Here is a 13047-nt window from a genome sequence, read left to right as displayed (position 1 = left end):
GTGAAACTTTGTACACTTTGATCAACATTTTTTCTTTCTTCATCCACTTTCTTTTCTAGCCTCTATCACATTTTTACTTCTGGCCATTAATGTAATTATAGGCCATTACTTAAAGCCATTAATGTAATTATAGAAATTAAATTTTTTGGTATGCAACAACTGCATGAGCATAATGTTAAATAACTTTATTAGAAAGTTTGAATAATTTGGCATTGGTTGTATTTTTGGTACAGTAATATATAAAATACCCCAGTAAATATAAAATACCTATTGTTTTCAAACACCAGACAATTATTTTAAATGAAAAGGTTTTAGGCCTAAAATACTACCCAGAAGATAGTATTTTCTGAGCGTTGTAAATAACAATATAAATCATTGACTAAAGTAAATTCAACAAGTAATATCTAGCAAAATCAAAATTAAATTAAGAATTTTACAATTGCTGGGTGCAGGGGCTCATGACTACAATCTCAGCACATTAGGAGGCTAAGACAGGTGAATTGCTTGAGCCCAGCATTTTGAGACCAGCCCGAGCAATATAGTGAGACCTCATCTCTCCAAAAAGCGTAAAAATGAGGTGGAAGAATTGCTTGAGCCTAAGAGGTCGAGACTGCAATGAGCTATGATCACGCCACTACACTCTCACCTGGGTGACAGAACAAGACTCTGCCTGAAGTTTTTTTTTTTTTTTTGAGATGGAGTTTCGCTCTTGTTGCCCAGGCTGGAGAGCAATGTTGGGATCTTGGCTCACTGCAACCTCCGCCTCCAGGGTTCAAGCCATTCTCCTGCCTCAGCTTTCCGAGTAGTTGGGACTACAGGCGCATGCCAACACACCTGGCTAGTTTCTTTCTTTCTTTCTTTCTTTTTTTGAGATGGGGTTTCACCATGTTGGCCAGGCTGGTCTCAAACTCCTGACCTCAGGCGATCTGCCTGCCTCGGCCTCCCAAAGTGCTGGAATTACAGGCGTGAGTCACCACACCCGGCCGTTAATTTCTTGTACTTTTAGTAGAGACGGGGTTTCACTGTGTTTGCCAGGATGGTCTCAATCTCCTGACCTTGTGATCATCCTCCCATCTCAGCCTCCCAAAGCGCTGAGATTATAGGCGTGAGCCACTGCCGCCATTCCTTTGATAAAGTGTTTTCACCATTTGATATATTTGACAGGCTTTCCAAAATCACACTTCAGTTTAAAACCTTGTTTTTTTTTTGACCCCTAACTTTTGGATGCTACAGAGGGCCAGTGGAGCATCCAAAAGAGTGATGAGGCCGGGCGCGGTGGCTCACGCCTGTAATCCAAGCACTTTGGAGGCCAAGGCAGGCGGATCACCTGAGGTCAGGAGTTGAAGACCAGCCTGACCAACATGGTGAAACCCCGTCTAAAAAAAAAAAAAAAAAAAAAAAAGCGATGAACCAGATTATTTGATATGTTAAACTACATGGGGAGCACTGTCAAACTAAAAATGATATTTGACCTCTTCAACTTGTATTTTAATAAATATGTTATTGGGGCCGGGCGCGGTGGCTCACGCCTGTAATCCCAGCACTTTGGGAGGCCGAGGTGGGTGGATCACGAGGTCAAGAGATCGAGATCATCTTGGTCAACATGGTGAAACCCCGTCTCTGCTAAAAATACAAAAATTAGCGGGCATGGTGGTGCGTGCCTGTAATCCCAGCTACTCAGGAGGCTGAGGCAGGAGAATTGCCTGAAGCCAGGAGGCGGAGGTTGCGGTCAGCCGAGATTGCACCATTGCACTCCAGCCTGGGTAACAACAGCGAAACTCTGTCTCAAAAAATAAATAAATATGTTATTAATATTTGTTCCAAAATTATATGTAGTTTGTTTTGTTTTAGAGACGGGGCTTCACCATGTTGGCCAGGCTGGTCTTGAACTTCTGACCTCGTGATCCACCCGCCTCAGCCTCCCAAAGTCCTGGGATTACAGGCTTGCGCCACTGCACCCAGCCTAATTATATGTAATTTCTGGAAGTCCAATATATCTGAGTATATGCTATTAGTTACAATTATGGTTATTATGATAAATTATTGTAGGCCACAGATATGATCAACATTTCTTATTTGTTTCTTTATAACCATTTTGAGCCATTTCCACAGTTAATGGTTTAATATTGATACAGATTTCTAAAAATTTCAAAAGCATGCAGAATTCTAGACTATTGTGTCTTATTTTTTTTTTCCTTTTTTAATTTCTTTTGACTATTGTGTCTTTAAGAGGTTCATGAGGCTGGGCCTGGTGGCTCATGCCTGTAATCCCAGCAGTTTGGAAGGCCGAGGATGGTGAATCACGAGGTCAGGAGTTCAAGACTAGCCCGGTCAACATGGTGAAACCCCATCTCTACTAAAAATACAAAAATTAGCTGGGCATGGTGGTGTGTGCCTGTAATTCGAGCTACTCAGCAGTCTGAGGCAGGAGAATTGCTTGAACCAGGACACGGGAAGCGGAGGTTGCAGTGAGCCAAGATCATGCCACTGCACTCCAGCCTGGACTATAGAACCAAACTCTGTCTCAAGAAAAAAAAAAAAAAATGAAGAAGGTTCATGAAAAGATGGAAAAGGTCCGGAAGACTTGAATACCAGGTTTCTGATCATTTTAGGATCTTATTGTTTGAAGTGGGTAAGCACTGTGGTAATTCTTTTTTTTTTTTTTTAATTTTTTTTTTAATTTTTTTTTTTTTAAGACGGGGTTTCACCATGTTGGTCAGGCTGGTCTTGAAATGCCGACCTCAGGTGACCCGCCCATCTTGGCCTCCAAAGTGTTTAGATTATGGGCGTGAGCCACCACGCCTGACCAGGACTATAATAATTCTTTTTTTTTTTTTTTTTTTTTTTGAGATGGAGTTTCACTCTTGTTACCCAGGCTGGAGTGCAATGACACGATCTCGTCTCACTGCAACCTCCGCCTCCTGGGTTCAGGCAGTTCTGCCTCAGCCTCCTGAGTAGCTGGGATTACAGCCACGCGCCACCATGCCCAGCTAATGTTTTGTATTTTTAGTAGAGATGGGGTTTCACCAGGATGGTCTCGATCTCTTGACCTTGTGATCCACCCACCTTGGCCTCCCAAAGTGCTGGGATTACAGGCTTGAGCCACTGCGCCCGGCCAGGACTATAATAATTCTAATAAACAGACCGACACTTATAAAACTGCTAACCCAAGCAAAACAAAAAATAATTGACTATCAGGAAAATACTCTACCACATGCTTATGCTAACTTAGCCAGTACTAAATTTTTTAGATATGCCATTTGAATAAATGTTGTTGTGCAAATCAAATTACCTATGATAACCCCTCAGATGTCAGAGCTGTGCATCTAAGTTGGAGAAACAAACTCGGTACTGAAGAGGACATAAATGTAATGTTAAATGTGGACTCATGAAGAACCTAAATAGCCAACAGACATTTGTTCATTCCTGAGTTCTTAAAGCTTCCATTATTAAAAGTGCTGTGTTCCCTTATTCATCAAAGAAGAGATAAGATATAATCTAAATGAAATATATATTAAGTGTGTGTGTGTGTGTCTGTGTGTGTGTGGTGACTATTCTAGATTACTAGAATAGGTTATGACAATTTGCTTGTCAAACACACAATACTCAGAAGACAATCAAAACTTCATTTTCTGCTACCTGATAGGCCATTTAAATATTTATACAGAAATTTTATTCATTTGTAATTTATAATGCATGTTTTCTGGTATAGTATAAATGCTTTCTCGGCCGGGTGCAGTGGCTCACGCCTGTAATCCCAGCACTTTGGGAGGCCGAGGCGAGTGGATCACGAGGTCAAGAGATCGAGATCATCCCGGTCAACATGGTGAAACCCCGTCTCTACTAAAAATACAAAAAATTAGCTGGGCATGGTGGCACGTGCCTGTAATCCCAGCTACTCAGGAGGCTGAGGCGGGAGAATTGCCTGAACCCAGAAGGCGGAGGTTGTGGTAAGCTGAGATCGCGCCATTGCACTCCAGCCTGGGTAACAAGAGCGAAACTCCGTCTCAAAAAAAAAAAAAAAAAAGAAAATAAAGAAAAAGAAAAAGAAAAGAAAAGGCTTGGGGAGTTGAGTGTTGGGATGGAGACCTCCAGTTTCTAAGTGTGAAGGCACCAGAAACCTTGGCGAGAGAAGCATTGGAAGAGTAATGTCAGCCAGGCAGGCAGTGTACATTAAGGAAAATTGGAAGATGAGGAGCTGGCATGAGGGCATGGTGCTGTGGGCACCAGTGAGAGGACACGGCTGGAGGAGCGGGGAGTGGAATGGAAAGAAAGGAAACACAGTCAGATTGGAGAACATTACTACTAGAAAGGAATAACATCTTCACAAAGAGGTGATTGTAGGAACAGGGGTCTGCAAACATGGGATAGGATCAACTGCGAGTTGGCATCAGTGGGAAAAAAGAATTCTGCCTGTAATCCCAGCTACTCAGGAGGCTGAGGCAGGAGAATTGCCTGAACCCAGGAGGCGGAGGTTGCGGTGAGCCGAGATCGCGCCATTGCACTCCAGCCTGGGTAACAAGAGCGAAACTCCGTCTCAAAGAAAAGAAAAGAAAAAAAAAAAAGAATTCTGTATCATACTGACCCACGAGGGAAAGTATTGATGATTGTCAGCAGGTCAGCAGCTTAGCAGTAAGGTGACAGGACACTGAGGGCTTGCCAGTGTTGCTTCAGTGCTCTCTGATTCCTACACAGAGTGAGGTTCATTCTTAAAATACTTGAGAGTTTCAAGCTGGGGGAAAGGGATCAGAATCTCTGTAAAACATGTCATCCTCAATAGCCATTTGTTTTTGAAAACATAGGTGAGTTTGGAGAACACTTCCACCTCTGAACTGACAATTATAACCATCAGACAAGAAATAAACTCATGTAAAATAAACTTCTCCCCTTTGTTTTGACATAAAGAGTTCAAGCAGCTCACAAACATACTCTTCTGCAGAAGACCCTCTGCACAATACCCCACAGCTCACCTTTAATCTTTACTCAGATGTTCACTTTGTCCAGTTATTTGTAGGATAGATGTTTGATAGATGTAAAACTAATTGATGAGATTGTCCCCCAAACTACTCAGCAGGCTTAGAGGGAAATCAAGGGTGAAGAAACTGGCAACTGTTTCCACCTTTAAACTGACGTAATTGACTAAGTGGCGGGATGTAAGAGAGAATAAATGATCACGAAGCAATCATGAAGATGGGAACATAGAGGCTGAGAGGAGGAGCATTCTTTTTTTTTTTTTTTGAGACAGAGTCTTACTCTGTTGCCAGGTGCCAGGCTAGAGTGCAGTGGTGCGATCTCGGCTCACTGCAACCTCCGCCTCCCGGGTTCAAGTAAGTCTTCTGCCTCAGCCTCCCGGAGGAGCATTCTTTTACATGCATGTGCTTTTTTCTCAAGCAACTGAGTATCAGAAAGATTTACAAACCCAAAGACATGCACTCGCCATGCTGCTCTACACAGCAACCACTGGGAGGCTCCCTTGACCAGCAGTTTTTAAAGCTAGCGCCACAAAAGGTTTCGCTTCTGTGAAAAGGAGGTAACATTTGCTCACTATCACATGGGTTTTATATATTCAAGCTTGACACACCTGTAGAATTTCCACCTACCTGCCAGCTAGGTCGGAGACATTACAAGTGGTAGGCACTTGAGAAAATCCTGAAAAACTTTATCCACGCCCGGGCCTCTGTGTGTCCTGTCGATGATGACACTACCTCTCTTTACGATGGCCTCGGCTGACATATACAGGCATTTTTTGGTCCCCAAAATTGGGCTGGAAATCTCCTTAGGCAGAGTAGGCAGCAGAAGTATCTGATCTGTGATTGTAATGGGGTCTCTTGGTTTTCCTGACCAAGCAAAGTCTGCAGAACAGAAGGAAGAAAGACGCTTGCTGGTCAAAAGCAGAAATCTCATTCACAAGCGTTCTTATCACAGCACTTAAAGTGAACTAAATCCAGCGTCAGTGCTCTATTTTGCAAATTTACATAGAAAGACTCCTAAGTTATGCTGAGATCGACATTTGCTTGACCAAATGGAAGGGAGTTGTCGTGGGAGCCATTCTTCTCACCTCCAAAGTTTGGAAAGATGTGACTATAGAATAGAGAATACTGCAAAGCTTTTCCTGAACACTAGCATTGAAGGCGTGAGGCTCTAAGGTTTTTGTCAACTTTTTAACCATTTTCAGCACCTTATCTGCTCTTATAAATGTATCACTTTAGGAAATATTTTTAAAAGCTACATTGTGCAGATAAGGAAGATACATACAACCACATACTTCTTTCTATCCAGCTTTAGTATAAGAGTTTGTTTGGCCGGGCACGGTGGCTCATGCCTGTAATCCCAGCACTTTGGGAGGCTGAGGCGGGTGGATCATGAGGTCAAGAGATCGAGACCATCCTGGTCAACATGGTGAAACCCCGTCTCTACTAAAAAATACAAAATTAGCTGGGCATGGTGGCACATGCCTGTACTCCCAGCTACTTGGGAAGCGGAGGCAGGAGAATCCCTTGAACCCAGGAGGCAGAGGTTGCGGTGAGCCGAGATCGTGCTGTTGCACTCCAGCCTGGGTAACAAGAGTGAAACTCCGTCTCAAAAAAAAAAAAGTTTCTATTTTTTCACTGTTAATGGGTAGTTCTTGGTGAGTTACTGTTGTAATCATCCGCTCATAAATGGAAAATTATTTTTCTCCTGGTTTTTGGCAAATACTTTACAAGGGCACTGCTAGAACAGCACAGTACAATAAATATCTTTATACCTTTTTAGAAGCTGTCTGCAAGATCCAGTCCCTTTTTAAGGGACCCAGGTCTGGCTGTTGAAATAATTGGCCACTGTTAAGGTCTAGCGCCTCTGAACTATGGAGAAATTGTAGCTTCAGCCTCAGTCATTTTGCTTTGCTGATTTTTCCCTTTTTTATTTAAATGTCTGTTTTTTTTTTATTTTTTTACTTTTTTTAAAATTGCATTTTAGGTTTTGGGGTACATGTGAAGAACACGCAAGATTGTTGCATAGGTACACACATGGCAGTGTGATTTGCTGCCTTCCTCCCCTTCACCTATATCTGGCATTTCTCCCCATGCTCTCTCTCCCCACCTCCCCACCGCCCGTCCCTCCCCCATTTCCCCCCAACAGACCCCAGTGTGTAGTGCTCCCCTCCCTGTGTCCATGTGTTCTCATTGTTCAGCACCCGCCTATGAGTGAGAACGTGCGGTGTTTGATTTTCTGCTCGTGTCAGTTTGCTGAGAATGATGGTTTCCAGGTTCATCCGTGTCCTAAATGTCTGCTTTTATAGAAACCTTGAGATGTAACAATAGTCACAGATCCCTGTGCCCTTCCCATGAGGAGTTTGGCATGTGTTTAGAAATTGGGTCGATGAGTTTGAAGCCCCAGTGTTTCCCTAAAGCAGTCTGAGAAGAATTGCTGGGGCATCACACGATGCCCGCCACACTCAAGAGCTTCCTGGGGCACTTGGACAATCACAGCAGCAATTTCTGAGGCTTGAGTTACCAACCAGAATGCAAGAAATCTTGCTGAGTCATGGGATGACAGATGGTGCCAACATGACACTGCAACATGAGCTTTGTGGGGGGTTTCTTCCAATCTGACCCTACGACTGTTGTAAAGGGAAGGATCTTGGAGCTCGCAGGCAGGGTGAGCTAGGGAGGCATTTCCAGCAAACGCTCTCACAGTGTCCACAGGACAGTGAAAATGGCTTTGTGGATGACACTTAATATGAAGGAACACCTCTTTCTGACATAGAGCAGCATGTGAAGATTAAGATCACGACAGGGATTAGCAAGTTTTGTTTTTTTTCACATTTGCCCAATACTCTAGATAAGACTGTCATCCAGAATGTATGTGATCACAAAGGTGGAGCCTGGTGGCTGAACAGAAGTCTCTGCTAATTGTTCTCCTCATAGGAATAACAAAGTTAGTAACTATCTAAATAAAAAGCACCTTTATTAGAACTATAAATTAGGTAAGTGAGTATACTACCTGATTTACACTTTGTATCACTGAAAAAGGCAGTGAACAAGATAGGAAAGACAGTCTTGAGTTGCTGATGCCAGCCCTCTTCTGTGTCCCAGCAGTGGCTCTCTGACAAAAAGAGAATTTGCACGCTTGGGGGAGGGAGAGTGCAGCAATTGTGAGACTTTGCGTTGAACTCAGAGCTGTGTGATCATAGCAGAAAGCAAAACTGGGCTGAACTCAGCCAGTACCCACCCACGGGTGGAACATTTCGACCAGCCCCAGCCAGAAGGGAATCACCCATCCCAGTGGCTAAAGCCTGACTTGTGGGAAGGCTCGCTGCTGTGGGATAAAGTACTCTGGGGTCCTTAATAAACTTGAAAGCCTGTCTAGGTCACAAGGACCGCAACTCTTGGGCAAGTCCGAGTGTTGGGCTGGGCTTAAAGCCAGTGTTTTCGGGTGGCAGGTGACTTAGAGGCATAGCAGCTGGGGCAGCTAAGGGAGTGCTATACCACCCCTCCTTCAATCCTAGGCAGTGTAGCTCATGGCGCTGACAGAGACCTCTTTCTTCTGCTTGAGAAGAGGGAGGAGTAAAAAGGACTTTGCCTTGCCAGGTGGGTACTGACTCGGCCACAGTAGGAGAGGGCACTGGTCAGAGTCATGAGGCTCCCATTTCGGGTCCCAGATTTTGGATAATACCTCTAGACAAACCCTGGGCCAGAAAGGAACCTGCTGCCTTGAAGGGAAGGACTCAGTAAGGGAGGATTCTTTACTTTCTGACTACAGAGCCCTTGGACCCTGAATAATCAGCAGTGATAAGCAGGTAGTACATGCCATGGGCCTTGAGTGAGACTTAGGGATGTGGTGGCTTCATGTGTGACCCAGCGCCTTCCCAGCTGGGGGGCTATAAGGAGAGACTCCCTCTGCTTTGGAAAAGCCAAGAGAAGAGTACAGTGGACTTTGTCTTGAGCTTAGACACCAGATCAGCCACAGTGGAGAAGAGCACCAAGTGGGCTCTTGGGGTCCCTGATTCAGGCCTTGGCTCTTGGATGACATCCCTGGACCTACCCTGGGCCAGCGGGGAGCCCGCTGCCCTGAAGAGTGAGTTCCAGGCCAGGCAGCTGACCTTGGGCCTCAGTGAACATCAGTGGTGACCTGGTAGTATACCCCATGGGACTGTGATGGTGGTGAACATGCAGACAGACCACTCTGCCTGGAGAAAAGGGAGGCAAGAGTGGAAAGGTGTTTGACAGTTTTACTGCCAGTTCAGTCACAGTAAAATAGAGCATCAGGCGGATTTCTAAGGTTTATGAGCCCAGCCCTAGCTCCCAGACAGCACCTTTGAACCCATCCAGGGACCAGGGGAACTTACCACACTTAAGGGAAGGATAGAAGGCTGTCTGGCATCACTGCCTGCTAATTGTAGAGCCTTGGCACTTTGAGCAAAATAGATGGCAACTGGGGAGTTGTTACAGTAGGGGCCTCGGGCAGTCCCAGTGCTGTGCCAGCTTCAGACCGGACAGTGCTGTCCCAGCGGTAGTGGTCACAGGGATGCTTGTATCACTCCTGTCTGAGCTCCAGGAGGCTCAGCACAGAGAGAGATACTCTTTTGGTTTGGGGGAAGGTAAGAGAAGAAATGAGTCTCTGGCTGCTAATGCAGAGAATTCTTCCAGATCTAATCCAAGATCACCAATGTGCTACTCCTACACATGTGCAAGAACCAATGACATTCTTCATCGAAATAGCAAAGACAATCCTAAAATTTATATGGAACCACAAAAGACACAGAATATTCAAAGCTATTCTGAGGTGAAAAAAAATGAACAAAAGGAGTCACATTGCTTGACTTCACACTATGCTCTACAACTACAGTAACCAGAACAGCATGGCACTGGCATGAAAACAGACACATAGATCAATCAAACAGAAGAGAGAATGCAGAAACAAATTGATACATCCACGATGAACTCATTTTCAACAAAGAGGCCAATAATATACAATGGGGAAAGGATGGTCTCCTTAATAAACGGTGCTGGGAAAATTTGATACCATACGCAGAAGAATGAAACTAGTATTTCTCACCTTATAGAAAAATCAAATCAAAATGCATTGAAGTTTTAAATGTAAGACCTCAAACTATGAAACTAAAATAAAAGATAAGGAATAGTCTTCAAGACGTTGGACTGGGAAAATATTTCTTAATACTCGATAAGCACAGGCAACCAAAAGAAAATGGACAAATGAGGTCAGTTCAAGTTAAAAAGCTTGTGCACAGCAAAGGAAACAACAAAGCGAAGAGCCAGCCCACAGACTGGGAAAAGATATTTGCAATCTATCTGTCAAGGGGTTAATTACAAGAATATATGAGACGTACAAACAACTCTGTAGGAAAAAAAAACTAATAATCTGATTTAAAATGGGCAAAAGATCTGAACAGACATTTTTCAAAAGAAGACACATTAGCTGCTGATAGCAAATGTTTCTAGTTCCTGCTACGTGGGAGGCCTAGATGGGAAAATTACGTGAGCTCAAGGGATCAAAGCTATGGTAAGCTGTGATTGTGCCACTGCCCTCCAACCTGGGTGATAGAATGAGACTGTTTCAAAACTTTTTTAAAAAAAGCATACATATGGCAAACAGATATATGAAAAGATACTCAACATTATTAATCATTAGAGAAATTCACACCAACACTACAGTAAGAGATCAACTCACCTCACTTAGAATTAACTTTTATCTGGCCGGGCGCGGTGGCTCAAGCCTGTAATCCCAGCACTTTGGGAGGCCGAGGCGGGTGGATCACAAGGTCAAGAGATCAAGACCATCCTGGTCAACGAGGTGAAACCCTGTCTCAAAAAAAAAAAAAAAAAAAAAGAATTAACTTTTATCCAAAAGATACACAATAACAAATGTTGATGAGGATTTGGGGAAAAGGGAACTCTCATATGCTGTTAGTGGGAATGTAAATTAGTACAACCCTTACGGAGAGCAGTTTGGGGGTCCTTGAAACTAAAAATAGAGCTATGATATGATCCAGCAATCCCACTGCTGGGTATATACCCAAAAGAAAGGAAATTAGTATATCAAAGAGATACCTGCCCTTTCATGTATATTGCAGCACTATTTACAATAGCCAAGATTTGGAAGCATCCTGAGTGCACATCAACAGATGAGTGGATAAAGAAAACGTACATGTACACAACAGAATACTATTCAGCCTTCAAAAGGAATGACATTATGTTATCTGCAACAACATGAATGGAAATTTTATTAAGTGAAATAAGCCAGGCACAGAAAGACAAGCTTCACATGTTCTCATTGCTTTTAAAAGAAATTTTCTCACCACTATACTAACAAGGATGTTCTCACTTTTTATGGGAGCTAAATATTGAAACGACTTTACTTGTGGAGAGATAGACTAGAAGAATTGTTGCCAGAGGCTAGTAAAGGTAGTATGGGGAATGGGGAGTAAGAAGTAAGGATTAATGAGTACAAAAGTGTATTTAAGAATAAGACCGAGAGATCCAAGATGGCTGATCATTAGCAGCTCGGGATTGTAGCTCCCAGTGAAAGCGCAAAGAACGAGAGGACGCCATACCTTCACAATTCTTGAATTCTTGTTGCTCACGTGCCAGGAGATTCCCAGCGGAGGAGCCCCACGGGTCGCCAGCGTGACTCTTGTGACCGGCGAGGCGGTTTTGCCGGCGCCTCGGAGCGTCGGTTCTTGGTGCAGAGTCAGAAAAGCACCATCAATCTTAACGCTGCTGATTTAGTCGGCGCAGTGAGTTGCTCAGATTTCGGCACTGAGAATCAATAAGTTGGACGTCCACTCAGAAACCCAACTACAAAGACGGTAATTATAAAGACCACAGATGGATAAATCTACAACGAAGGGAATAAAACAGTCAAAGAAGGCTGAGAATACCCAAGATCAGAACGCCTCTCCCTCAGCAGGGGATCACGGTTCCTCATCAGCAACGAAACAAGGCTTGATGGAGAACGAGTGTGTTCCAATTACAGAAGCAGGCTTCAAAATGTGGATAATGAGAAACTTCTGTGAATTAAAAGAACTTGTTTTAAACCAATCCAAAGAAACTAAGAACTTTGAAAAAAGATTTGACGAAATGTTAACAAGAATACACAATTTAGAGAGGAATATAAGTGAATTGATGGAGCTGAAAAACACAATACGAGAACTTCATGAAGTATGCACAAGTTTTAACAGCCGAATTGATCAAGCAGAAGAAAGGATATCAGAGGTCGAAGACCAACTCAATGAAATAAAACAAGAAGACAAGATTAGAGAAAAAAGGATAAAAGGGAACGAGCAAAGTCTCCAAGAAATATGGGACTATGTGAAAAGACCTAATCTACGCTTGATAGGTGTACCTGAATGTGAGGAAGAGAATGAATCCAAGCTGGAAAATACACTTCAGGATATTATTCAGGAAAATTTTCCCAACCTAGTAAGGCAGGATAATATTCAACTCCAAGTAATACAGAGAACACCACAGAGATATTCCTCAAGAAGAGCAACTCCAAGGCACATAATCGTCAGATTCACCAGGGTTGAAATGAAGGAGAAAATACTAAGGGCAGCCAGAGAGAAAGGTCAGGTTACCCACAAAGGGAAGCCTATCAGACTTACAGCAGATCTCTCAGCAGAAACCCTACAAGCCAGAAGAGAGTGGGGACCAATATTCAACATCCTTAAAGAAAAGAACTTTCAACCCAGAATTTCACATCCAGCCAAACTAAGTTTCACAAGTGAAGGAAAAATAAAGTTTTTTGTGAATAAGCAAGCACTCAGAGATTTCATCACCACCAGGCCTGCTTTACAAGAGCTTCTGAAAGAACCACTACACTTAGAAAGGAACAAACAGTATCAGCCTTTCTAAAAAAAATACCAAAAAGAGCATCAATATAATGAAGAATTTACATCAACTAATGGGCAAAATAGCCAGCTAATATTAAATGGCAGTATTAAACTCACATATATTATTATTGATTCTAAATTTAAATTGACTAAATCCCCCATTCCAAAGACAGACAGGCAATTTGAATAAAAAACTAAAACCCATCAGTATGCTG

The 13047-nt window shown here is 43.1% G+C and overlaps 1 long non-coding RNA gene across 1 annotated transcript in view; it reads right to left on the bottom strand.

Annotated features, from left to right (window-relative positions):
• Positions 1 to 4493: 4493 nt before the first annotated feature.
• LOC141581138 (uncharacterized) overlaps positions 4494 to 13047 on the bottom strand; it is a 40124-nt gene continuing 31570 nt past the window's right edge. The window contains exons 2-3 of the long non-coding RNA XR_012513680.1: positions 10672 to 10802; positions 4494 to 5852 (exon numbers count right to left, since the gene is read on the bottom strand). This is a non-coding gene — a long non-coding RNA (uncharacterized LOC141581138). The remainder of the gene's footprint in view (positions 5853 to 10671; positions 10803 to 13047) is intronic.

Source organism: Saimiri boliviensis, chromosome 14 (genome assembly GCF_048565385.1).
Source record: "Saimiri boliviensis isolate mSaiBol1 chromosome 14, mSaiBol1.pri, whole genome shotgun sequence".
In the NCBI taxonomy this organism is placed as follows: Eukaryota; Metazoa; Chordata; class Mammalia; order Primates; family Cebidae; genus Saimiri; species Saimiri boliviensis.
Note: the sequence above shows the minus strand (reverse complement) of the source record. Positions and strands in the feature narration are given on the sequence as shown.